Raw genomic sequence first — 25957 nt, forward strand, 5'->3', positions numbered from 1 at the left:
ATATATATATATATATATATATATATATATATATATATATATATATATATATATATATATATATATATATATATATATATATATATATATATGTATATATATATATATATATATATATATATATATATATATATATATATATATATATATATATATATATATGAGCGTATGTCTGTGCATATGTGTATATGTAAATATGTATGTATGTATGTATGTATGTATGTATGTGTGTGTGTATGTATGTATGCATAAATATAGATATGTGTGTAGCTTATGCATGCAAACATGCATGCATGTATGCTTTTTCTTAAGTATGTAATTATGTATTCCTAGTTATTTATGAGAATGTAACGCAGAACGCATGTATATGTCAGCATGCCTCTTTTTCTGCTCCCTACCCTATCTCTTTCTCTACCTCTGTCTGTCTACTTGCCTGCCTCTCTTCCTCCTTCTCTCTCCACCCCCTCTCTCTCACTCTGACTTTTAAAACAGAAACATAGACACACATATACAAACTTTACATACACAAATATAAATACGCTAATGTGTATGTGTGTATGTACATATGCATGTACCTCATTCACATAGATGTTTGGTTTGTTGCAGGAAAGCGTTATTCATTTATTCATAGATGAATTTTGCCAGAAGACATTATTCGTGGTATAATGTGTATGTGTGTGTGTGTGTACACACACACACACACACACACATATATAAAGCTTGTTTGGATTATTTCACTTTGAAAACGTCGTGATGGACTCTTGATGAAATTGCAGCAACTAGGATGCATAATTGCATACGGAGCAATGTGTAGTTGCTGCAATTGAAACATATGTCGGTCATTGTTATATATGCTGTAGAAAACATTTTGAATAAAAAGTTCCGGATATGAACAAATTTCCACTTTCCTATTCGTTTTCAATTATATATATATATATACACACACACACACACACACACACACACACACACACACACACACACACACACACACACACACACACATATATATATATATATATATATATATATATATATATATATATATATATATATATATATATATATATATATATACATATATATATATATATATATAAGCGCGAGCGCGTGTGTTTGTATGTATGTATGGATGTATGAATGTACGCATGTATGTGCGTATATATATATATATATATATATATAAACAAATAGTAAAAGAGTATATGCATATATACGTACAGGTATGTGCATACCGACATCCACCTGTATGTATAGGTGCATATCTGGGTACAGGACATTGCAAACAAAACGTAGACGAGAAAACACACAAGCCACATAGAGAACATTCTTCTTCATCAGCTACCCCCGTTTTAACACCGGCGTTTCGAAGAACTATATATATATATATATATATATATATATATATATATATATATATATAAACTGAAATTTTTTGTATAACTAGATAGAGTTGAAGTGCTCAGCATGAGCTAGAATTCCAATTATAGTTAGAATGGAGGCATACGGGTGGAAGACCGCAGGAACAATACTGCATATCCAACACAAGATTTAATATATATGTGTGTTCAAATCATTCTAGAATCAATAAATATAGTTTTAAGTCTCTAAAATGTCTAAAATAGTAAGATAAGATAAAATAAAAGTATACAGGCATATACAAGGACATAAACTTCAGAAATATCATGAATGTTTAAAATATTTATTTAAAAATATTTATAAACATGCATAGTTTCCAAGTTGTATAAAAATATTTAACAATTTAAGACAATATATTACGATATATAAACGTTCAGTATGAGTTAACATATAGTGGGTAAATATATACGATATGATATTACAAAATTTATATGTATTATATTAAAAATATGTACATTACAAAAGGATATGTATATATACTATATAAAAAAAAGACCTGTACAATACAGAGGCAATGTTAAAAGTTTCCATCTACGGGCCGTTTCTGAGATGTGTCTATTAATATGGTATAGTACTCATATTAGAAATAATTAGACACTCCCTTCATAAGGGTGTTCATTGTCACACAAATAGAGGAAAGAATAAAAATATAAAAATGTTACAGTGACATAATACAATATGTTAAGACATAGGATTACATACATGTTGGTGATCAATACAAGCCGCAGAGTATAAATATGGTACGTATTTTTAGAGTAGGTTATACTCTGTAACTGGTACTTCATTTTAGAGTCTGTCGCAGGAATGTTAGCAGACTCCCCAACTCACTGCCTAGGAAACTTTTGACGGAACACCAGTGACCGACAAGAACTCTCCCAGACAGAAACCCAGCTGACTAAAGATCCTAAACCCCAACAAAAGAATCTGACGAGTTTCTAACGAAATATATACGGTTTTTTGTTAGCGAGTGTGAGCAGTTGTAGAGAGGGGCATTTATAGTGATAATGGCTTTTATACTGTTAATGTATGTTGTGAGAATGACTTTTATAGCACGAATGGTTTTCGTAGGAATGGATTTTAATGTGAGAATGTCTTTTATTGGGGAAATAACATTTATTGTGGGGGTGGCCTTTAATGTGGGAGTATCTTTTATTATGGAAATGGTATTTAAAGTGATAATGGCTTTTATTGTGAGAATGCTTTTAATGTGGGAATGGTATTTATTGTGGGAGTGGTTTTTATTATAGGGATGATGACTTGGATGGTGATAATGCTTTTGTCGTGCTAAAGGATTTTATTGTGAGAATAGTTTTTAATATGGACATTGCATTTATAATGATTATGGCTTATATCATGGGAATGATTTTTATTATGGGAATGCCGTTTATAGTGTTAATGGCTTTTATTTCACTGGTTTTCCATCACCAATAGGTTCTGCACGGACTCAGTAGCCAAACACTTTACCTTCAAACAAATTACCAAATCTTTTAATCACTATGTGTGTGTGTGTGTGTGTGTGTGTGTGTGTGTGTGTGTGTGTGTGTGTGTGTGTGTGTGTGTGTGTGTGTGTGTGTGAATGTTGTAATCAGTGATAACGCAACACAGTATTCCAATTATCGGTGGAAGAGCAACGAATAACAACACGGAAAATATACGGGGAAGCCAATTCTCCGAGGTTTTTAACGAAAGATGAGACTAAATACTAGCAATAAGATACAGTAGAATAGAGACGTCAAAAATAATAATCTTTCATATTAAACCGTTTTTACATGCTATAAACAGGAGGCTTCTGTATGGTTGCCCGACATGCTAAGGATAACAACTAAATTTCCCTTAAATCAAACCATACTGCCTTATAAAAATCACACATTTGGTAATGTGGTTTTGGGTCCATTGCCTGAAAATAACATGGTGATTGTCAGGCTGGAACGCTTTGACTAAAAGTCTGTATCGTCAGAACTGACCCGAGTTAACCAAAGTACAACAATGTCAGTTACATTCGGCTTGGCGTTTCCAAAGTTTTACTGTTTTTTTCATACAAAACAAATCTATTTGTCTTCAAAATATAACACATTCTGTATGTTTGCAATGTTGTTGAATTAGTTATTTCACACTTTCCAATAGACTACTCGAACTGAAAGTTTAATTATTATTCATCGGGTAGTTTCCATTGGAGACCCTAGGGAATGGGGAAAACGAAAGGGATTTTGTAATGATGCTTGTAAGTTATTCAAATATATTCCAGTATTTTTCTGTGTATGTGAATGTGTGTGCGTGCGCGCGCGCGAGTGTGTGGGTGTGTGTATGTGTGCGCGTATGTGTAAGTATCTGTGTTTGTGTATGTTTAAATGTATTAGACGTAAATTAGAGGAACGTTAGTGACATTTCTATTTTAGCTTTCCGTTATATGTACATGAACCAGTTTAGTGTCAACGTGCTACATCACTTTTGTTCTGACACAGCATATTGTTCAGTATCGCTTTAAAACACATGTCATACTCTAACTTAGTAATGAGGGTAGGGTTATCTGTATTTGGTCCAAGTTAAACGTAACATGAATATTAAAACATAATCTCTGGGGTATTGACGTTAGCCTTTCGATTGATCGATCTCTCTATTTTTGCCAGCTATATTTTATAAAAATCTGTCAGTTTTTTGTTATATATATTTTACATTTTGTATACTTCTGTATACTTAGAAAATGGAAAATAAATGTCATTTTTCATTCACCAAGTCCTCTCCTCCCGTTCTCCTTTTCGTCAACATTGAAAGTCTCTGAGGTAATGGACATTTCAATGCAATACATTTTTGTCGCATCTTCGTTCTACATACAACAATTAATGATAAAAATTCTCTCTCTTTAATTTTTCTTATAGTGTCGATATTTACTTACAAGCATTAATTTCTAGACACGTAAGAACAGGATCTACAAATACTTTCTTAATTTATTTCTTGTTTAATCATTCATTCTCTTTAACAACTTATGGTTTCCTCGTTATAATTCTTTTGAGAATAATAAATGAGTAAACTCTCGAGACCCGGCCAATATACGATGACATTGATTTCTGATGTTATTTGCATATCATAACACGAAGTACAAGAGTGACTAATTACAGGTCTTTGATTCAAAAGTTCTGCTCAGTTTAAAAAAAAAAAGAAACTTAAACCAGAAGCTGGGATATGTTTGGTGACCAATACAAGCCGCAGAGTATAAATATGGTACGTATTTTTAGAGTAGGTTATACTCTGTAACTGGTACTTCATTTTAGAGTCTGTCGCAGGAATGTTAGCAGACTCCCCAACTCACTGCCTAGGAAGTGAACCCGAAATCACTGTGTTCAGACATTAAAGTAATTGTCAAGACCAAAACAGGATTCTGTCAGGGGCTAATGACGTTAGCAAGCAACTAGCTATTCAGGTCCCTGATTAACACATTAAGATCTTGTTTTTATCAGTAGCTGGACTGACCGTCGAAACACAATAGACTCAGCCGACGTTGTAAACAATCTAACCATTTTGAAGTATCATGAACGACTTTGTCTTTCACACTTTCTTTTTGACCGACAACTGAGTATAGATAGATGGTTTTTCTAGGAACTTATAACACTTAATTCGGCTCCGGAATTCAACGACTGCAGCAATCCACTATCATTGCTGTCACACACCAACTGACTCATTTGGAGTATATATTTCTTTTCTGTCGTCATTGCAACGAAAACTTTCATTTATTTGTTTTCTAATTAACAGATATTTTTATTCAAATATAAATTAGAAGCAGCTCGTAGTATTTAAACATACACAAAGTAATGTGTGTTGTCGGTTTGTGGGTCAGCTACGAGTTTTAGGTGTGAGAGAATATATTGTCTATGCTGCACCTGGTGTAAAAAAGAAGAAAAACACCTCAAAGTAAGTCACAGTCAAGCGATACAACTCACATCGGGTCCTTTCTCGGAGACATCGATGTTTGTCGCTATATTCTGTTATTTTACTTTTACTGAGTCCAATTTTTGGACTGTGGCCATGATGGAGCATCGACTACAAGTGCTTTAGGCAATTATATTTGTATGCTACTTATTAACTCGTCTGCGGAATGCAAAGTGGCCATTGATATAAAAGGAAAACATTAATATTGTATGCGTGAAAATAACTACCGAGTGCATCGAACTGAGATATTGCATCAACATTTGCCAAAATCTTAGTGAAATTCAAACTGAAACCATTCAGAAGTTTCAGTAGGCCTTTGTCAATGATGACATGGGAAAACTCAGATCAAGGAGTGACACAGCCACTTCAAACATGGCTGCACTTTAGTGGAGATGGTGGCATGCTCAGGCAAGCCATCTGCAGACTGAGACGAGGAACCGATTGAGAAGGATCAGCAAATAGTTATGGAAGACCGTTATGTAACAATCCAGGAAATTTCTCACTAAGTGAGAATAAGCACGGTATTAGTGCATTCCATTCTAGCCTGGCCCACCACACAACTTCTTTCGCTTGGGCCACCAGACAAAGAAATAGTGCCTGTTCTTCTCGACCGAGGGAAGGAAATGAGGCGACCTTCACAATGGACTCAGTGATTTCTGAAAGTTATCTATGGGCCCCGGCCCGAAAGTCCTTCAGAACTGACCAGCCAACGCATTCTCATCGTCGCACAGAATCTCCCCAAGAACGTCATCGCACCTGCCCGCCACTAACCCTCAATAGAACACCTGAGTGAAATTTCAACCGACCGCATTGCCCGAGTGACAGAGGACTGTGAGTGCTTGACGACACCCTAGGTGCCAGGTGCCGGGTACCCTGCCTCGGTCTACGCTTGATCCAGGACTACAGCTCAGACAAAGAGATGAGCTGTGAGAAACTGTTTGACAAACAGTGACTACACCTGCTCACTGTCTAGGAAGTACTGGAAATGTCGCAGCCTCAGCATATGTCTGCGCATCAGCAGTCACAGGATGCCCAGCCCTCCATTCAGCAGGTGTTGACAGCGAATGGAGCACCTGATAAGTGGAACGCGCCCCTTATCACAGAAAGCGGAAAAGTACGCGTTGCAGTTTGGTCAGACGTGAACTAGAGCAAGGCACGATGGTCAGGTGATAATATATGACGGAGGTAATGTATGCATTCGCCACTTTTGCCCGACCTTTTAGGGATAGCTTTCTCTCGACCTATTTCTGGATGAGATTGGCCACCTTGTTCGTCAACTCGTCCAAGTTCTTCACCTGGAGATTTAGACCAAACCAGCCCCCCGAACAATTTAACTGGTCCTTCCGTCCAGCGCCCCATGACGTTATTGGACAGTATGAATCTGCTTCTCCAGGTGCCAAGCTGCAAGCCCACTGACTTTACTTGGTTAATTTTTGTTCCTGTCATCGCCTTGTTTTCTTTTAGAGCAGTGCCGACCAGGTCTATGGACCTGCTATTCGACACCATGACGGTGACGTTGTCTACGTATGCTGACACGGTTCCCGCACGCCCTAATTCATGCGGCATATCTCTCAACACCTCCAATTTCCGCAGTAATGGCCCAAGAGCCAGTACATACAGAAGAGACGAGAGGGGACACTGTCGATGGACCGAATGCATGATGCTAAATGGTTCCGATAGGTAATCATTTACCCGAACTACCGAGCAAATGTCGCTCTACATAGCAGCGATCCAGCCACGGAAAACGGGACCGAAATTGGCCGCCGTGAGAACGGCCACCAGGTATTGCTGGTCGACCCTATCGAAAGCTTTAGATTGATCCAAATTGATTACGGCTCTACACATGCCAATATCCTTACTCACCCTGTCTATGATGTATCGTATGAAGTGAAGTGGAAGTTGTCGTGGATGGATCTGCTTGGGATTAGACATGTTTGTGCCTCACCAACCAGTTCCTCGACGACGAGCGTCAACTTCTTCGCTAACACCTTAGCCAAAATGCTAAAGTCTGCCTTCAGCAGCGTTATGGTCCTAAAGTTTCTATTTAATTTCCCCTTTTGGGGTCCTTTCTTAACAGTGCTACCACTCCTCGACTCATAGAATTGGGAATTCTCCCGTTCTGCTGCTAGTTGCAGTAGGATATCTGCCAAAAGTCCGCCCAGTTGCGGTAGATATCCGCCAAAAGACATACAGAAGCAAGCCTTATAAGGCAGACCATCCAAACCAGGCGATTTGTCCCCCGTGTAACTCGTCATCGCATACCGTATTTCCGCAGTTGTTATCGGTGTTTCGCAACACTCTGCTGCAGTTTCCAACAGTCGTGGAATAATAATAATAATAATAATAGTGATGATGGACTCTCCCGTCGAAGAGTGTTCAGCTTATGCCGAATCAGATGCACAAATGATTTTTTTTATAGTGATCAAATGTATGTGTCGTACATTATTAGCTCACTCCCTCCATCTGCCTGAACAGGCGTGAGGTGCACACGTCAGGTGACGAAGTGATCGCAGTGTTTTGCTGAAGAACGCAATGCACCGCTCGGTCTAGGGCTTGAGACCACGATCTCGCGATCGTGAGCGCAACACCCTAACCACTAATCATAATAAAACCAGGCATGATCGAATTGGCCAATACTTTCAGTAGAGAGTATGCCGTCACTATGATATCCCACACCCTAAGAACTGGTATGAATACCATCCAGAGCCAATCACTAACGGAGAGAATTACCAGCCTATAGGATTATAGGATACATACAGATAGGCAAATAAATATTAATGATCAGAAGTCATCATCAAAGACCTAAGACAAAAAAGGCTTGTTAATTGATATGACAGTGCCTACTGATAGAAACATAGCAGCAAAAGAATTTGAAAAACTATCAAAACATAAGGACCTTGAGACTGAAATATCTAGGACATGGCAATTAAAAAAAAACAAAACCATCCCACATTGTTCCCAGAGTGGGAATTTATTTTTTTGGAAGATCTTTAAAATGCATATTTTCTTATTTCTTTACTGCCCACAAGAGGCTAAACACAGAGGGGACAAACAAGGACAGACGAAGAAATTAAGTCGATTACATCGACCCCAGTGCGTAACTGGTACTTAATTTATCGACCCCGAAAGGATGAAAGGCAAAGTCGACCTCGGCGGAATTTGAACTCAGAACGTAACGGCAGACGAAATACCTCTAAGCATTTCGCCCGGTGTGGTAACGTTTCTGCCAGCTCGCCGCCTTAAATGCATATTTTCTGGTTCTCTAAACTCAAGAAATTACAAAGAAAAAGGCCTGAGTTTAAAATAATGTATAGTTCAATTTTTAAAGCTCTTTAAATTTGGCCAATTCAACGAAATTTACATTTTTTTTAGTATTATAAGATTGAACATATTTTCTTTCACAAAAAAGATTTTAAACTTCCGTTTGAACTTATTTAGAAGCATTTTTTATTGTCTCTCAGTCAAGCTACATCCTAGAGTGCATAGGCCAACATAAATTTGAGAAATTTAAGAAAATAAGAAAAGCATGAAATATATTTGGTAAAACCCCCTCAAACTTGATAATTTTTTTAAAAATGACAAATTTTAACATATTAAGGGCTAACATATTTGACATCCTCAGCGTTTTATGTAAACTGTGGGAAAAAAATCAGTTCAGAGGGGTTAAAACGCCACACAGAAAGTATAATTCCAATTTGGGTACCAAACATCAAAGCAAACCAAAATTGGATAAAATCGGTAATTATTGACCCCCAAAGTGATTAAATAAGTATAAAAACAGGAAACATAAAATGGACTCCAAACCTGATAAATTTCTTGAAATAATTGATCTTAAATGCACTTTTATTGGTATTTAGCCTACTTTATGGGATAAAAATCGGATTAGGAAGGTCAGATTCCACCTTGGAGGATTTTACCGTGCTTACGCCGAAATTGAAGAAGGGCCAAAACACGAGATAACAAAAAGAAAATCCCTGGATTGAAACTTCCCTATAGTTTCCCCCCGCCAAAGAAAAAATACAATGAAAACCACCCACCCACCCCACCTATGATTCACAAAGAAAATCAGAATCATTTGCATTAAATTGTGAAAACTGATCACAACAAATATTGAAACAACAATGCTAAACAATAAATATGAGTAATATAGACCAGTCGGTAACATAGTGATTCGATTTTTGATTGCTCTTCTGTCAAAGCAGACATCTTCTGTTTTGAAGAGCGAGCTGTGTGACCAACTTTACCACAAATAGAACAACTTAGGCTGGGAAGTTTCGAAGCAATTCCTGGATGCGACATGATGGACATTCTTCTGAAGATGTCATGGATATCATCTTGCAGATAATCATTTTTAGCCGCAATACACCAAAAAGGCAATTTTGGTCGAAATGCCCTGATTTGGTTATTTGAATTCAGATCCCCATAAACTAAGAAAAAACAAATAAGTTTGATTCCAGCTGATATCCCTTAAAATTGTGGTTCAAACGAGCCTTCAACCGCTATCAAGTGATAATTTTAACCCGAGATATGATTTTCTTCCCTGAAATAGCCAATCTGGGCACAATGTGCATTCCTGTTGTTGTAGGTGTCCTGGAAATGATCAAGAAAGGTAATGACAGATTTTTTGACCAGATCTCTGTGGAACCAACAATCAAGAAATTGAGTTGACATCAACCGCCCACACTCGTAGGGAAGTTCCTCTCCATCTAATATATACGTGCTTTAGGTATCTGGTTGAGACTCGGTTGGAAGATGAAATGTTTTATTAACCACAAAGGTCTACATTGAGAAAAATATTGTCGACAGTACAGGACAAAACAAAGATTGTGTGTGTCGCGAAAATCTCAACAATTCTATGTGGTGAAAAGATTAGAAAACGACAACATTCCCACAAAAAACCTTCTTGGCAAGAGCGTATTCAACACAAAATTAAGCTACTTAGGTCTGACATAGAATGTTTAAAAAACCTTAAATTTAACAAGACTATCAAACCTACAAAAACCCGAAAATTAAAGAAAAAAATTTAATATGAAAACCATATTTGACATTGATATCACCATAGAAACCATCAAACAAAATGTATGTGCTAAAGCCGCCCGCATAGCAAGGTATGAAAAGCGCGTTAGATTCTTTAAGGACAACATGTTCAAAAATAACCCAAAATTTTTTTACAGGAAGATACCAGTAGCAGTAAAGTCTGTCTCATCAAAAGAAGTGCAGGAATTTTGGAATAAAATTTGGTCAGAAGAAAAAACACCCAATGAAAAAAACCCTTGGATTGATAGACTATCTATAGACTTAGACTCCTTAGAGGAGCAAAAGTGGGAGGGTGTCAAGGTAGAAGATATAAGATCTGCTCTCAGGTTAAGCAAATGGAAGTCTCCAGGAAAGGATAAAATTCCTAATCTCTGCCATGAACTACTAACAAAACTTTACAACAATGTTTTGCAACATCCCCGCTACTAATCCTCTGCCAAGAAAAGAGGGAGGCCGTGGACTTTTACAACTGGCATTAGCACTGAAGATTGCCACAATTGGCCTAGACACTTACCTGAAAAACTCTGAGAACTGGATGTTAAAACTTGTCTCAAAACATGAAAACAAGAAAGCATCATATTCAGTAACAAAACAGACAAAGGAATATCTAAGTGAATTCCGAATACAACAATTTCCAGAATTAGACGTACTAGAAACAAGCGCAGAAAAAGCTAAGCGCATGAAAACCCGTGCTAAAACTACTGCCTTAGATATTCTGACTGACAAATGGCAAGAAAAACCTCTCAATGGCAAATACCCAAAGAGAGCCAATAATGCTGATGTTGACAAAGCTCTTACCCATCAATGGCTAATGACTTCTGTTTTAAAATTAGAAACAGAAGGGTTTATGATAGCAGCCCAAGATCAATGCCTACTTATAAGGAACTACCAGGCTAACATATTAAAGAACGGCAGCTCCCTAATATGTCGTGTATGTCAACAACAAAATGAGACCATTGATCATGTTGTCTTCATGTGCAGTTTTCTTGTGCCTACAGAGTATTTCAACAGACATGATAGAGCTGCACAATATATTCACTGAGTAATTTGCAAAAACCTGGGCTTGTCCCATGATAAAAACTGGTGGGAACACAAACCACCCCCAGTGCTTGAAAATGATCACATCTCACTCCTCTGGAACTTCACCATTCAAACTGACAGAAAAATAGATGCAAATAGGTCAAACATCATATTGAAAGACTTCAGACAGTCATATCATGCCTCCTCATTGATATGACTCTCCCAATCGATATAAACGTATCTGTCAAGACCTACCAAAAACCGAGTAAGCCGCCACGCAGAGGGAGTTGGCAACAGACTGACCGCCTGGCCATTGGAACGCGTCCCTTTCACAAGAAAATAAACAGGTTATGCTCCAATCTAATCAAGCAGTAATTGGGGAAAGGCACAACGGTCAGACGATAAATAATGACTGAGGCGATGTAGGCATACGCCACCTCTGCTCGACCTTTCAGAGATAACTTCCTCTCTGCCCATTTCTGGGTAAGAGAGGTCATCCTGTTCGTCACCTCTTCCCAATTCTTATCCACCTGGAGGTCGGGACCAAACCAGTCCCCGAGCAGTTTAACTGGTCCGTCAGTTCAGCGTCCGGCATTGATTTTAGCCCCTACAACCGACTCATATTCCTTTACAATGGAACCAACCGTCTCCATTTCGGAGGCGTCGGACACCATGACAGTGATGTCGTCCGTGTATGCAAACACTGCCCTCTCAAGTCCAATTTCGAAAGGGAGGCTTCTTAACTGTTTCAACTTCCGCAGCAGTAGCTCGAGAGCCAGCACATACAGAAGAGGTGACAGCAGGCAGCCCTGACGGACCGAACGTGCGATACTAAACGGTTTCGATAGGTGGCCATTTACTTTGACCACCGAGCAGGTGCTGCTGTGCATTGCAGCAATCCAACCTCTGAAAACGGGTCCAAAACCGGCCGCTTTCAAGTGGCGATGGTATACCCTATTGAAAGCTTTTCACTGATCTAAATTGATCAAGGGCCACCGAAGCCAGTTTTAGTCCCAGCCCTCTCTACGATGTATCACATAAGGTGGAGGTTGTCATGGATAGACCTGCTCGGGATTGCGTACGTTTGTGCCTCCCCGACCAGACTACTTACGACAAGCGCCAATCTTTTCGCTAATAGCTTGGCCAAAATCTTAAACTCTGTGTTTAGCAAAGTTATGGGCCGAAAATTCCCTAGCATGTCATCATTGTCGGTGTCCTTTCTCAGCAGTGTTACTACACTCGGGCTAACAGCACTAGGAATCCTCCCGTTCTGTTGCCAGTTACTGTTGACATCTGCCAAGAGGCTGCCAAACAAATCTGCCATGAAAACAGAATTGGATGGTCTGCCATCCAAACCTGGCGATTTGCGACTTGTGCAATCGCTCATCGCCTCCTGTATTTCAGAAGTTGTAATCAGCGTTTCCCAGAATTTCGCGTCCGTCACCGAGAGCCTTGGTAGGCCGTCTAGGTCCGAAGTAAAGTTCGCTGACCCATCACCCTCCCCAAACAGCCGTTCAAAGTACTGCTGGAAAACTGCACACATCTGCTCAGAGATCTGGCCTTCCAGCCTCTGTTGGGGCATAAACTGCCACCAGTCTAAAGGTGCTACCTTCGCTACCGTTACGTCCAGGACTACCACCCTACTATCCGGGTGCAGGAAGATAGGCCGTACTTGGAAATCTAAGGATTTCCGCAGTAGCACTGCTACACCACCACTCGCTCCCGATAGACCACAAGATGAGAATACCTTGTAGTTCTCGAAAATGGATGCTAGAGCGTGTCTTTCGGAGATCCTTGTTTCACTAATGGCAGCCACGTCCAAATCAAGTGATCTGAGATCATTGAGCAAATGACCTTGCTTCCAAGCTGATCTCAGGCCACGCACATTCATATATCCCATTCTCAGCACAGCCATGCTACTTGAAGAAAGAAAATGAGGAGGTTACTCACCTAGGTCTTCGAGAAGCCCGGATGTTCCGGGCTACTCTACAGGCGAAATTTTTTTTAAAAGGCCCTTCCAACAGCCTTTTATCAATAGATTTTTTTTAAATCACTACACTTCCTGGGAATTTTTCTATCATAGTTTTACAAACGCCTGACGACGTTTTAATCAAAAGTCTGTCCTTGGGTGTTTTGAGGATGAAATCCTCAAATTCCTTTTCTTCTGTCTCTATACTATTCTTATTTTTGATTTACAAAATCAATCAATTCCCTGTTACACTTGTTCACAACGGTGAAATTGATGGATACAGTTCGTCTACAGTCTGATGAATATTTTTGAAGTTCTGTAATCGGTTGTTTCTCGGTTTCTTTAATTTCATGTTGTTGTTGATGATGTTACTGTCTTTGAAGTTGTTGATCTTGTTCTTGCAGTTTTTCCTGGAATAGTTGTGAATTGTGTTGCAGTTGTGGTTTCAGAATAAGTTCTTGTTGATTTCTTGGAGTAGGGCTATGTACTCTCTTCCTCTCTCGCCTCCCCTCTTTTGTTATTGTGATCAATTGATCGTTCAGCTCTTCCTTCTCCATGTCATTGCAGTTGATGTTGGTTTGGGAGGAAGAAAATTCAGGAGAAACTTGCGTTTCCATGGGAACCGGGGGAAGATTCCTTCTTTGTCTTGGTTTGGGAGTGGGTGTAGGTGTAGGTGTAGGAGTCTTGAGCACTTGTTTATGATTTTTAACTTGTGGTGTTTGTAATGTTGGCAGCGGTGAGACTTTATTTTCCATTGTTTCGGGGCAGAAAACCTTTAAGTGGTTTATAGATCCACATTTATGGCATTTATGGGTCACATATAATACATATCCAATGTTCACTGTTGATTACAGTTCCAATTGTTCCTTTGCGACAGACCCTTTTAAGTTCAGAGTGCTGAATCATCTTTTCCTCCTAGGCATTGCAATTAGTCCTAGCAGCACCTCTCCACTTGTTTCGATCTAGAACATCATTTTCTCAATCACTTTTGTTCATATCTAATTTCTTCACGGTCTTTATACCTTTTCCTCGGATTATGTTGTGTTCGCTTACCGGAATTGAGCTCACCATAAAAAAAGACGCTTTGGCAAACACTCGTCTTTCATTCTAATAACATGTCCAGTCCATCTCATTTGAGCCAAGATAGCACGTTGTTCAAATGAGCTGCAACGTGTCATGCGCAAAACCTCTGTATCTGGCATGAAACATTCTCACTTGACTCCTAAGATACGTCTGAGGCACTTTTGATGAAATCTCTCCAGCATTTTTATATGACGCTTATAAGTGGTCTATGTCTCACTTGAATAAAGAATTGCAGACAATACACACGCTTTATAGACACTGGTTTTTGCCTTCAGGGAAATACCTCTATCCACCCATTCTCGCTTCCCTATTCGATAGTATATCTCTGCATCAAGACTACCCTCTCTTGACAGTATGCCTCCTAGGTAAACAAGGGTACCAACGACTTCTAACCTTGTTCCATTCACAAAAATGCAACTAGAAAAGTATTTTATTTTTTATATGTTTCAGCCCTAAGGCTGTATATGTAGTCAGCATATGCAGTCATATTCTCAGTATAGAAGACACTTAGTAGTGCTCGAATGGTTCGAACTTAGACTCCAATGACTTTACAAGGGATCAATTTCATGGGGTAAAGAATGGCTATAAGAGAAGTCAAATTGAGAAGATGTGGAGGCAATTATTCAGATAGATCTGAAATGTAAGATCTATTGGACTTATAATACCTTTCTCCACCCCTCCACTTTAATTTTCCCTGTCATTTATACTCTGTGTAAGTTGGGTCTATTGATATGAATATCTATATATCTATACTTAAATATTCATCGTCTGAAAATCTTCACTTTTTGCTTTCTCACTTTTTGCTTTTTGTACATAAAATACAAAAAATATAAAAATTCAAAGATGAGGTAAAAAAAAGAAAAAACAGCAAGCGAGATGCATTAAGTTGACGCTCAGGAAAATTAGAAGAAGTCTTCAACGCTTCGAGCCTACACTCTACCACGTACCACCCGCACAGCCATATATAAATGTGTGTGTGTGTGTGTGTGTGTGTGTGTGTGTGTGTGTGTGTGTGTGTGTGTGTGTGTGTGTGTGTGTGTGTGTGTGTGTGTGTGTAGATAGATTGATTGATAGATAGATAGATAGATAGATAGATAGAAAGATAGATGTAGATAGATAGATAGATAGATAGACAGATAGATAGATAGATTGATTGATAGATAGATAACTGTTTCAACGTACTCTCACAGCTCGTGGGAGTTAAAGAACAGGTTAATAACAGAAAATAAATGACATATTTTTTCACAGGTCAAAATCTAAAGCAGCGAAAGAGCAGTAGCACATAAAATAAAAAGAAAAAAGAAAAAAAGAGAAGAAAAATTACTGCTGAAATGAAGATTGAAGAAGGATACTCTTTTACTCTTTTACTCGTTTCAGCCATGCGGCTGTGGTCATGCTGGAACACCACCATGATAGAGGAAAAAATCAATAAAGTTAATAACTGCTTAGTTTATTATTATTATTATTATTATTATTATTATTATTATTATTATGATGATGATGATGATGATGATGATGATGATGATGATGACGACGACGACGACGACAACGACGATGACAGTCTAGATTTTGAAGGAGATAACGGTCAAATGCAGAAACAGATTCAATAAATTTGATTGACAGGTAGGAAGCAGCAAATTTAAATAGATTTTAACGAAATGGAATATATTAAAAAAAGAATAAATAATATATCTCTTGACAATCCTTGACTATATCTCGGCTTAAACTTTCATCAGTCGCTCGCTAGCGTTATGTCGTTTGGTGGCCGTATTTTGGTTTGTAATGTAAATGTATTATTATTATTTCTGGCGATCTTTGTGATGTTTTGTTTTTGTTTTTGGAAAACAAATGCATGAAAATGAGCAACGTCTGAAACAATAAATTCCAAATGATCTACTACAATCACCAGAAAGTTCAAACAAAATTCTTGATAACTTAATCCATAGGCGCAGGCGTGGTGTGTGGTAAGTAGCTTATTTCTCAACCATGGTTCTGGGTTCAGTCTCACTGCGTAGCACATTGGGCAAGTGTCATCTACTATAGCCTCGGGCCGATTAAAGCCTTGTGAGCAAATTTGGTAGACAGAAACTGAAAGAAGCCTGTCGTATCTATCTATCTATCTATCTATCTATCTATCTATCTATCTATCTATCTCCCCTCTCTCTCTGTGTGTGTGTGTGTGTGTGTGTGTGTGTGTGTGTGTGTGTGTGTGTGTGTGTGTGTGTGTGTGTGTGTGTATACACGTGAGTCGTCTAAGAGACCATAAGCCAGGGAAAAGATGCACTCGTATATCTATCAGTAGAGAGGGTATATTATCCGAAATGTATTGTATTAAATATCCATCACGGTTCGGCTTACCAATCGGTTTCGCGTAAAGAATACAATGGAGTGTTAGGTAACATCCCGATTATATAACTTTACGCTCATCAGAGTTAGCCGATATGGAAGGGAATATGGTGACTGCTCTTTATTGTCGGAGGTAGATTAGCACAACCGATCAGTGGCTGCTGTGAAAAAGGTGGTGAAACGAAAAAGGGGCCAGAGGATTAGTTTAGGATTTATGTCTCTTGGTTGGGTATGCTGTGAAACTGGCAAGAGTTATCTTGAAGTGTGTATTATTAATGTGGTGTTTCTGTGGAGATAGGTGTGTGCTATGTGTAGCGTGTCATATGTATAATTTTTTCCGGGGATGTAGGTGTATATAGCTGTGTTCGTTGATCTGCTTTCTTTCTGTAAAGGATGAAGTTGTGGGAGGGAGAGGGTTATGTTAGCGTGCGGTGTGGAATGTGTGTGTGTGTGGAGTTTGTATATATGTGGAGTACAATTTGTGTGAAGTACGATTTGCATCTTTCTAGGATCTGCTGCTATTGAAGTACGGTTTGCATCTTTCTAGGATCTTCCACTTTATGTTGTACTCCGTGGTGTTTTCTTTCAAAGTCCAAACGTGCTTCGCTAGTGCTGTGGCGTTACGTCTCTCTGGGATGTTGAATGAGGACCTGTTGTTAAAGTGGGTTCTGAAGGGGTCTTCCGTTGCTCCCACATACTTCCGCACAGTCGGTTGTTCACTGGATCCTGTTGCTGTTGCTTCTGCTTCGTAAACAACTGTTTCCATATTGCAGCGACCGTTTAGTGGAAAAATTGTGTTACTCCTGAATGAGATCCTGCCTCAGCCTTGGGTCTGGGTCAACCTACTAAAATCTTTTTTACTCTAGGTGCACAGCTAAAGGATAATCTCAGGGTATGTCTATTAAATATTTTGTTAAATCTATTGGGGGAAGTATCTATCAACTAAACTTAGGAAAATCTTACCTACTCTGGTTTTAACGTTTAAAGAGAATGACGGTTTGAACCACAATACTTTCCAGTTGCGCTTTCTCTTAGGTGAGGGCTAGGGTCTGGCATCTAATTAATATTATCCTTGAAACCGCTAGCAGCCAGAGCCCGGTTGTAGTATGGGGCGGTAGCAGCAGAGATCTCTTTGCTTGAAGACAAGCTAGAGATTCTCTTGCTGGCACCCTTAACCAGGTTCCTGAAAACTATGGCTGGATGGCAAGAATCTGTGTTAATGTAAGACAACTTCTCATTTGGTTTCCTAAAGAGCCTATAGGCACCTGATTCCAGGTATATGTATGTGTGAGTGTGTATGCGTCACATGCACATATGCATATGCATGTGACATCAACTAGAAGATCACCGAAAATTCAGGCCATAAATACTACTAAGAGATGCAATTCTTGCATTGTAGAAAAAGTATACTTGTAAGGAAAATGTGAGAACCAAAATTGTGCCTTAATGCTAAAATGAATATTTTCAGTCCTTACATACGCGAGGGAAAATTCCTTCATAGATATTGGTTACCCAACTATAGCCACTTTTCACTGACAAATAAGCAAAAAAAATTTATGTCTTAGTAATTGATTTGCTATTCAGAAAAATATATATTTCCAAGACAGAAAAGCCCGTTACCAGCTTCAGATTTGAATTTCCTTCGAAATTACCATGGAAATTATTTTGAACCTCCATTAGGTCGAAAAAATCTATCTTAGACTAGAGCTCTTCAAGAACAATCGTAATGTTTAACGGCAATTTATCCCTCACTCCATTCAGAACTTGTGAGCAAGGGATTTGAAATTGAAAAAATATATTATTTTAATATATTACAAAGCAAGAAATAGGTTCTACACCAGCCTTGGACAAAATTTATCTCCCTTATCAACTTCTAGTTTTGTTCAGACATGTGGCACACTTATATGCACACACATGCATGCACTGGTAGTCACACACCTATATGCTCGTAGGTACACACGCACGTATTCACACACATTCATATGTACATGTTCTCATACATACATGCTAATACACTCTCTTATGTATAGGTTGGTATAGAAAAGAAAGAGAAACAGAGAGAAAGAGTGAGGGGAAGAGCGAAGAGGAGAAATCTCGGAAAATTGGGAAAATTTGGAAAGAATGAGGAGAAATTTTGAGAAATATTTGAAAAATATTTTTTGGCCAAACGCTTACAAGGAAAAAACGGGGCCTCTAAAATTTGATTTTCATTAGTTCCATAGATTTATACTTTATGTTTTATACAATGCAGAGCTTGTATCTCTTGGTAGCATTCATGCATGTTCAGGAATTTTTGGCGATCTTCCAGTTGATTTTATGTTCGTTTCTTTCTCTTTTAACTTCTAAACGTAGCTTGCACGCTTGGTAACATTCCCTTTCTCGATGTTTCTGAACGAGGTGGTGTAGTTTATGAAATCTTTGTTTGAAGGGTCCTTCGTAAACCGATATATCGTTTTAGGTTGATGTTCTAGTTCGCATCCATTGATTTCAGTTCTACCTCATAAATGATTACTTCAGCGTTCCACGATCCATTCAACGAGTAGCCGTAGAGTTACTGTATGAACATTCAACCTCAGTAGTTGGGTTGAGTTTATGTGATATAATTGTTTCATGTTAGGGTTGTTGCTATAATTAATATTAACTGTATACTTATTGAATAATATTCTATATTCGCACGCATGTGGGATATATATATGTGTGTATACGTGTGTACAGTTACATAAACATATATATATTTATTTATATATATACATACATACACACACACACACACATATATATATATATATGTATATACATACACATATATGTATATATATATATACACACATAATATTTGTGTACATATATATGCATATATATTCGTATATACATACTTACAAACATACATACATGCACACTTACACAAACATATGTGTATGTATGTAAGTATGTATGTATGTATGTACATATGTATGTACATATGTATGTATGTATGTATGTATGTATGTATGTATGTATGTATCGTCACGGGCCGCCAGTCATAATCAAAGTAGGATACTGGCTGGTGAAATCAGACGTAAACTTGAGGATCTCCATATCTGTTGGTGCACGTTTTGCAAGCAACTACAAAAAAAGAATAAGGTTGACTAATATTAACTAATAAAATATACGAGGCATGTATTCAATGAATCAGCTATAGAGTATGAAGTCGTTTAACTTAATCAATTATTGTTATTAACACCTTACTATCGCTTATCTGATTTATCACAGCGAGTAACAATAGAAGCTATGTATAACGTAAGGAAAGAGTTTATAATAGCTATATCTTAGCTATAGATATGTCTGTTAATAAATTGGTAATGGTTACTATGCTGCTATCTTAAGTTATTTGAATTCTTAATAGAAAGAAAAAAAATATCCTATCCAAACCGTCAAACTATATCAATAGTCTCCGGATATATTCAATCAACTTACTTCGAAGGAGGAAATTGTTAGTCGAGAAATGATTTGACGGTGTATTTCAAGTATTTATGCAATCACATTTGTCTTCATCGAAATTAAATTATATAATGTGTAATAAATGGAAGTTTCTCAAGGAGTCAATTCAAGCAAGTCAAAAGCTCTAGAGTTTTGTGCCATATATATTCAGTATTTAAACATGTCACCGACTAAGTGCACGATATATTAGTCTAATGATTTCAGCTAGCTTATGGTTTGTGTCTGATTTTATTCCTTGAATTCGCGAAAATACTTTTGCAGGTGAGATTATTTTTTACTATTATACCCCTGGAAGACGTAAAGTCGAGTGGCTACATGGAATTGGCAGAAACATCGTTATCTTTAGCCTTAAACACAAAACTATGTGGTCTCCAGCTTTCGAGTCTCCCAAATGTATAGTCAAACGAAATCGCGCTCGCTAAAGCATTCTTGCAGATTCAAAGGGTAAAATACTGTTTATTATGAAGTTATTTATGTAGGAAAGTGATGGTTGGAGTGTTATCCATTGACGAGTGACCCACATATCACGATGAGCGGCTTCGTTTTTCTGTATGCGAGGAGAATAACAAAATGTATTTATGTTTTTTGGGGCTGGATTATTTAGTCTGGCTGCATGCTACCAGTCACAGAAAACTGCATCCTAAATTTGCTATCAAAACAACCATTGTAGTTGGTAGATCGATGTTTCACACGGCAGTTCTATATGTTGTTTTATGTGATCCGGTTTTTGTCTGCGATTCACTTAGACATATGTTTGTATTATTAAACAAACTTCGAGAACAAGCTCTTTCCATACTATGTCAATTGCAATAGTAAGTGGGATCAACGTTAATTTGTTTGAGTTTAGTATCACTATTTCCCTTAACATACATTTCGTGTCTGGTTCGACAAACTGTTCACCAGATTACACAATGAAAAGAAAAGTATGTGGTAAGTTCTGCACAAACTTACTTCACTTAATACACATCCTTTGTGACAGTTGTTCAGTAACAGACCTATTTTTTTTACTCTTTTTAGTGTTCGTTGTCGTTCGTAGTTGCTTGGGGTACCAAAAAACACATCCAGATTGTGAGTGCAAGCCGTATGTACTTTTTCACCTCCAATAACAGAGAGTAGTAATCATATTTTTTTTCCATTCCAGCTGACCCTGATGAGCATATGGTGTTACATAACCGAGCTATCATCTAACATCCGGTTAAATACCCTGTACAAAACCGATTGGTAAGATTGACCGTAATGAATATATAATATTGTACACTGTAATATAAATTATAATAAAACGAAGGTATTATTACTATAATGTAGAATAGATCTTCTCTATCGATCTGACAACCTGTAATTTAATGTTCGATCTCGTTGCCAGATGAAAATGTTAAATATGAAAATTGGTCTACCCAATGTACCGTGGCCCAAATATGAATGGGTTTCTAAGCAACTTGTTCGAGGATACTTAAATAAGGTATACTGCTGATGATGACGAATCCAACAAGAGTCGAAACGTACAGGTGTCCTCTCTTTTACTGTCCACGCGCATACTGTGGAGATGCAACGTTTACATTCGCTGTTAAACGTTTGGTGTCAAATTGGAAGGTGTAATTTGTAGTAAATTATAGTAATAAATATATATATATATATATATATATAAAAGATAATAAGAGTGAAAAAACTACAGAAGGCTTGTGTTACATGGTTAAAGTATATATTTAAATTATGTCAGAAAAATGTTAGAAAAATGTTAGAAAAATGTTAGAAAATCTTTTTGGTATATAAACATTGTATTTTGAGAAATAACCGGTTTCGTGTTGTCTTTTCAAATTCCTCTACTTCATTGTGTCGTGTTCGCTCCAGTCTGAGAAAGAAGAGTTCTAGATAGGGGGAGGTAATTAGGGATTTCTTCTTGTATATATATATATATATATATATATATATATATATATATATACACACATACATACATACATATATACACACACAATGATAGATTGACAGATAGACATACATAAAGCATTCAAACACACGCACTCATACACGCTTACACACACACACACACACACACACACACACACACACACACACATTGTAGGGCTGTATAATTTAATATCTCTACTGCGTCCCCAAATATCTGACTTCCTGTTTGTTTGTACAACACTCATGCCAATGGTGTATTGTTTATTGTTTCCATGTCTTCCTCTAAATGTAGTTCAAGCTGGACATTTTTAAAAGCTGTTTATATTTCTGTCAGTTATCGGCTTAAGAGTAATTGCGAGAGAGAGAGAGAGAGAGAGAGAGAGAGAGAGAGAGAGAGAGAGAGAGAGAGAGAGAGAGAGAGAGAGAGAAACCAACTCTTCAACTAAACGGCTGAATATTACACGTACAAAGAAAGTGCTTGGAAAACAGCAACAACAGACAAGCATACAGACCCAACAACAACCAAAACAAAAACAGTACTAATTGCATACACAATTCCACCCACAACAACAAATTGCTCCAACATCCAACTTTGTGCTGGTAAGAAGAAAAAAAAAGAACTGCCATGTTACATAAAAACATAGCACTAAGTGGAGATATAGGGACAGAGGGTAGGCTTTCAACAAAAGAAGCGGTGATAGTCCCAAAGGACCTCAAACTGGCAAGGATATCAATAAACAGATAAAGAGAAATGAGAGAAAGCTTACCACATGACGCCGGGAACCCATGTCTCATGGTCTCACACAAGTTACATCAAGACCTCTTCATGGAACCTCACACAGAAAAGGATTTTTGAGAGACCCAATCACTTACAAGTAAATTAAGACAGGTAACTTCTTATCTTCTTCCCATCGTTCCTCATAACATGGCAGCTTTAAGAGTGGGTTGTATAAATGAATATAGCCTGTAGTCACCTTGAAAGTAGGGGTGCCAACTCAATAAATTCAGGATTTAATAGCTATCAGGAAGACCAGAATATCCGACACATTCTAACGGCTATTTTCGATGACTTTGAGATCAACGCATCTTTTATCCAAACAGGAGGAGTAGCAGTGTTGTTTCGGAAAGGCCAGGGTCTTGAGACACGGTTGATCTTCCTGGACCCGAACAGTAAGTTAATGGTCCTGGATGTGAGCAGTAGCAAAGGGAGGTACCTTCAGACTAGGAGCTGTCTGTGCCCTGGCAAGGGCGGAGTCATCAGATTTCTTCAGGTGTCTATAGGTTTTGCTCGGGACGTTCCGCTTTTTATGTTAGTTGGTGATTAGAATGCCAACTTAGATGCACATCTACATTGTGTACGGATGGTAGCCAATAAAGGGTGGTGGGACAAAAGCGTCAGGAACCTTCTCAGTCGTATCCGACTATCTTATAGCTACCGATGGGATTTCCCGAATGCGCCAATATGGACATCGGCAAACTGCATCGGATCGTCTAGATCGTATCTAGATAGATTATTCTGAGGTCATTAAGTATGGATAACATCATTTGTTCACGCGTCTATTTAGTCGGCTACATAGATCACAAATTTGTGATTTGTACAGTTGACCTAGACAGATTGCATAGGCAGGACCTGGTTACTAGAAAGTGAATGAGTCTTTCCTAGCGCACAAAGTTTACAGAGACCAGATTAGAGATCTAGTTAGGCGGACGATGACGTGAACATTCGTCACCAAGTGATGGGGGTTAACCCTGGAAAGGTTGGTTACATTAGAGTCGACAAGGATTAGTAAGGAAATAGCAACTGAGAATTCTAGACTAGAGGGAGAGCTAACTGGGAACCTAGAAGAGGCGCTTAAGAAAAGTACTGCGAGTGACGTGCTGGCAGAGCTTTGGCCCTTGACTAATTCTTTAACGCTGTGGTGTCAGGGCTAGGGCGAGTGCTCTAAGACATGGGGGAAGGAAAGCCGTTCGGTGGGCTCGGCTAGCGGAGGCGCAACATGGCAACAAATCCACAATTCAGTCTTTGACGGATCGGGAGGGGCACAAACGACACGAGTCCAAGTAAATGTGTTCGGTTTTACAGAATCACTTCGTTCAACTGTTTTGGGTAGACAGGGGACCGAAGATAAAGATAGTCTTTACTGCCTAATTCGATGGCCTGCCGCAGCTCCCAGATGAGGATGTAGAATTTTACGAAAGGCCGATAACAGCTGACGAAATATGGAAAGTGATGGCTAGTTGCATGTGAGCGTTGAGCTGATCCAAGATTTGCGGGTTCTTTGATTACCCATGGTTATTACTACTTTTCTGTTGGGGAATATTGCTGTTATAGATTTGTTTTTATTGTTTACACGTGTCTATGTAAATTCCTACTGACTTTTGTTTTTGTATTATCCTAAATGTTCTCGGTCCTCGTGGAAAATAAAAGAATTTGTTATTATTATTATCATTATTATTATCATTATTATTATTATTATTATTATTATTATTACTATTATTATTATTATTATTATTATTATTATTATTATTATTATTATTATTATTATTATTATTATTATTATTCCTTCTTAACACGGTGTAGGTAAAAATGCACCCGAGTCTTTAGTCATCTGTCATGTCACAACAAGGACCTCAGACAGATAATACTTTCCTTAAGATGTGAATTGTACCCAATAAGGTTGCTTTTTGCAAGACATCAATCTTGCATAGGATTTCCAGTTGCCTTAAGAAGTCTTGAAGTTTCAATGGGATTGAGCCCAATGCTCCAATCACCACTGGTATCACTTTTACATTACCCTCTCGCATTCCATACAGTCTTGCCATTTCCACTTTCAATTCGGAGTACTTGGTGATTTTTTTTCAACCTCTTTACTCACAACATTCATGTCATTTGGTGTGGCTACATCAATGATCTGACAGTATTTGTCTTTCTTATTCAATATGACAATATCCGGCCGACGGTGTTCCATTACACGATCCGTCTGAAAATCATAGTCCCAGAGTATCTTTACTTTTACATCAGCCTGCATAACTTTACTTCGTACATGCTCATACCAGTTCTCTGTTACTTCATATTGGTATTTACGGCATAAGAGCCAATGAAGATACACACATTTTAGCGTGGCAGCGCTTGTGTTCTTTTTGTGCAAGGCTCTCACATCCAGTTACCAAGTGAATCACATTTTCCACACGTTTTCCACAGTCTGCATTTCTGGTACGCTTCGAATCATTCCGCTCATGCCATGCCCACATGCTGTATTATCCTTAACGTCCTGTGTATTCCTTTCAAACTGTCCATGAATCCTCATTTCAAGAAAGTCCTCTTTTCTCTTCTCCTCAGCTCTTTGGTTAAACTCTTCCTTGCCCATAATTTCATCTGCATTTACACCCATATCTTTCGCGGCACATTGCAGCAGGTCTTCACCAATATTTATCAAATATTCGGCAAGCGTTCTCTTTTCATTCCTTATACAATGGTCTATACTAATTAGTCTTCTGCCACCATTCTTTCTTTTCATATACAGTCTGCTTACGTTTGCTTCAGGGAGTAGCGCCCATGCAGCGTCATCAACTTTTTCGTCCTTCTATCCAGTGTTGATATTTCCTCCTTAGTCCATTTGAGGATAAACCTACTATACCTGACCACCGCAACTGCCCAGATATTCATTGTAGTAATCAAATTTTTGGCATTCAGGTTGGATTTCAACACCGTCTTCACCCTTTTTTGATACACCTCGCTGACCTTGACTTTCATTTCTCTGTGTAGAATGT

General features: G+C 38.1%; 1 protein-coding gene and 1 long non-coding RNA gene across 6 annotated transcripts in view; both read right to left on the minus strand.

Moving 5' to 3' along the window:
* The window catches only part of LOC149134488 (uncharacterized), a 37739-nt gene extending 22227 nt beyond the window's left edge, over nt 1-15512 (minus strand). The window contains exon 1 of the long non-coding RNA XR_016242931.1: nt 13351-15512. This is a non-coding gene — a long non-coding RNA (uncharacterized LOC149134488). The remainder of the gene's footprint in view (nt 1-13350) is intronic.
* LOC106875237 (corticotropin-releasing hormone receptor 2) overlaps nt 1-25957 on the minus strand; it is a 148345-nt gene that overhangs the window by 115816 nt on the left and 6572 nt on the right. The window lies entirely within an intron of this gene.

Source organism: Octopus bimaculoides, chromosome 8 (assembly GCF_046866305.1).
Source record: "Octopus bimaculoides isolate indiv1 chromosome 8, ASM4686630v1, whole genome shotgun sequence".
NCBI lineage: Eukaryota > Metazoa > Mollusca > Cephalopoda > Octopoda > Octopodidae > Octopus > Octopus bimaculoides.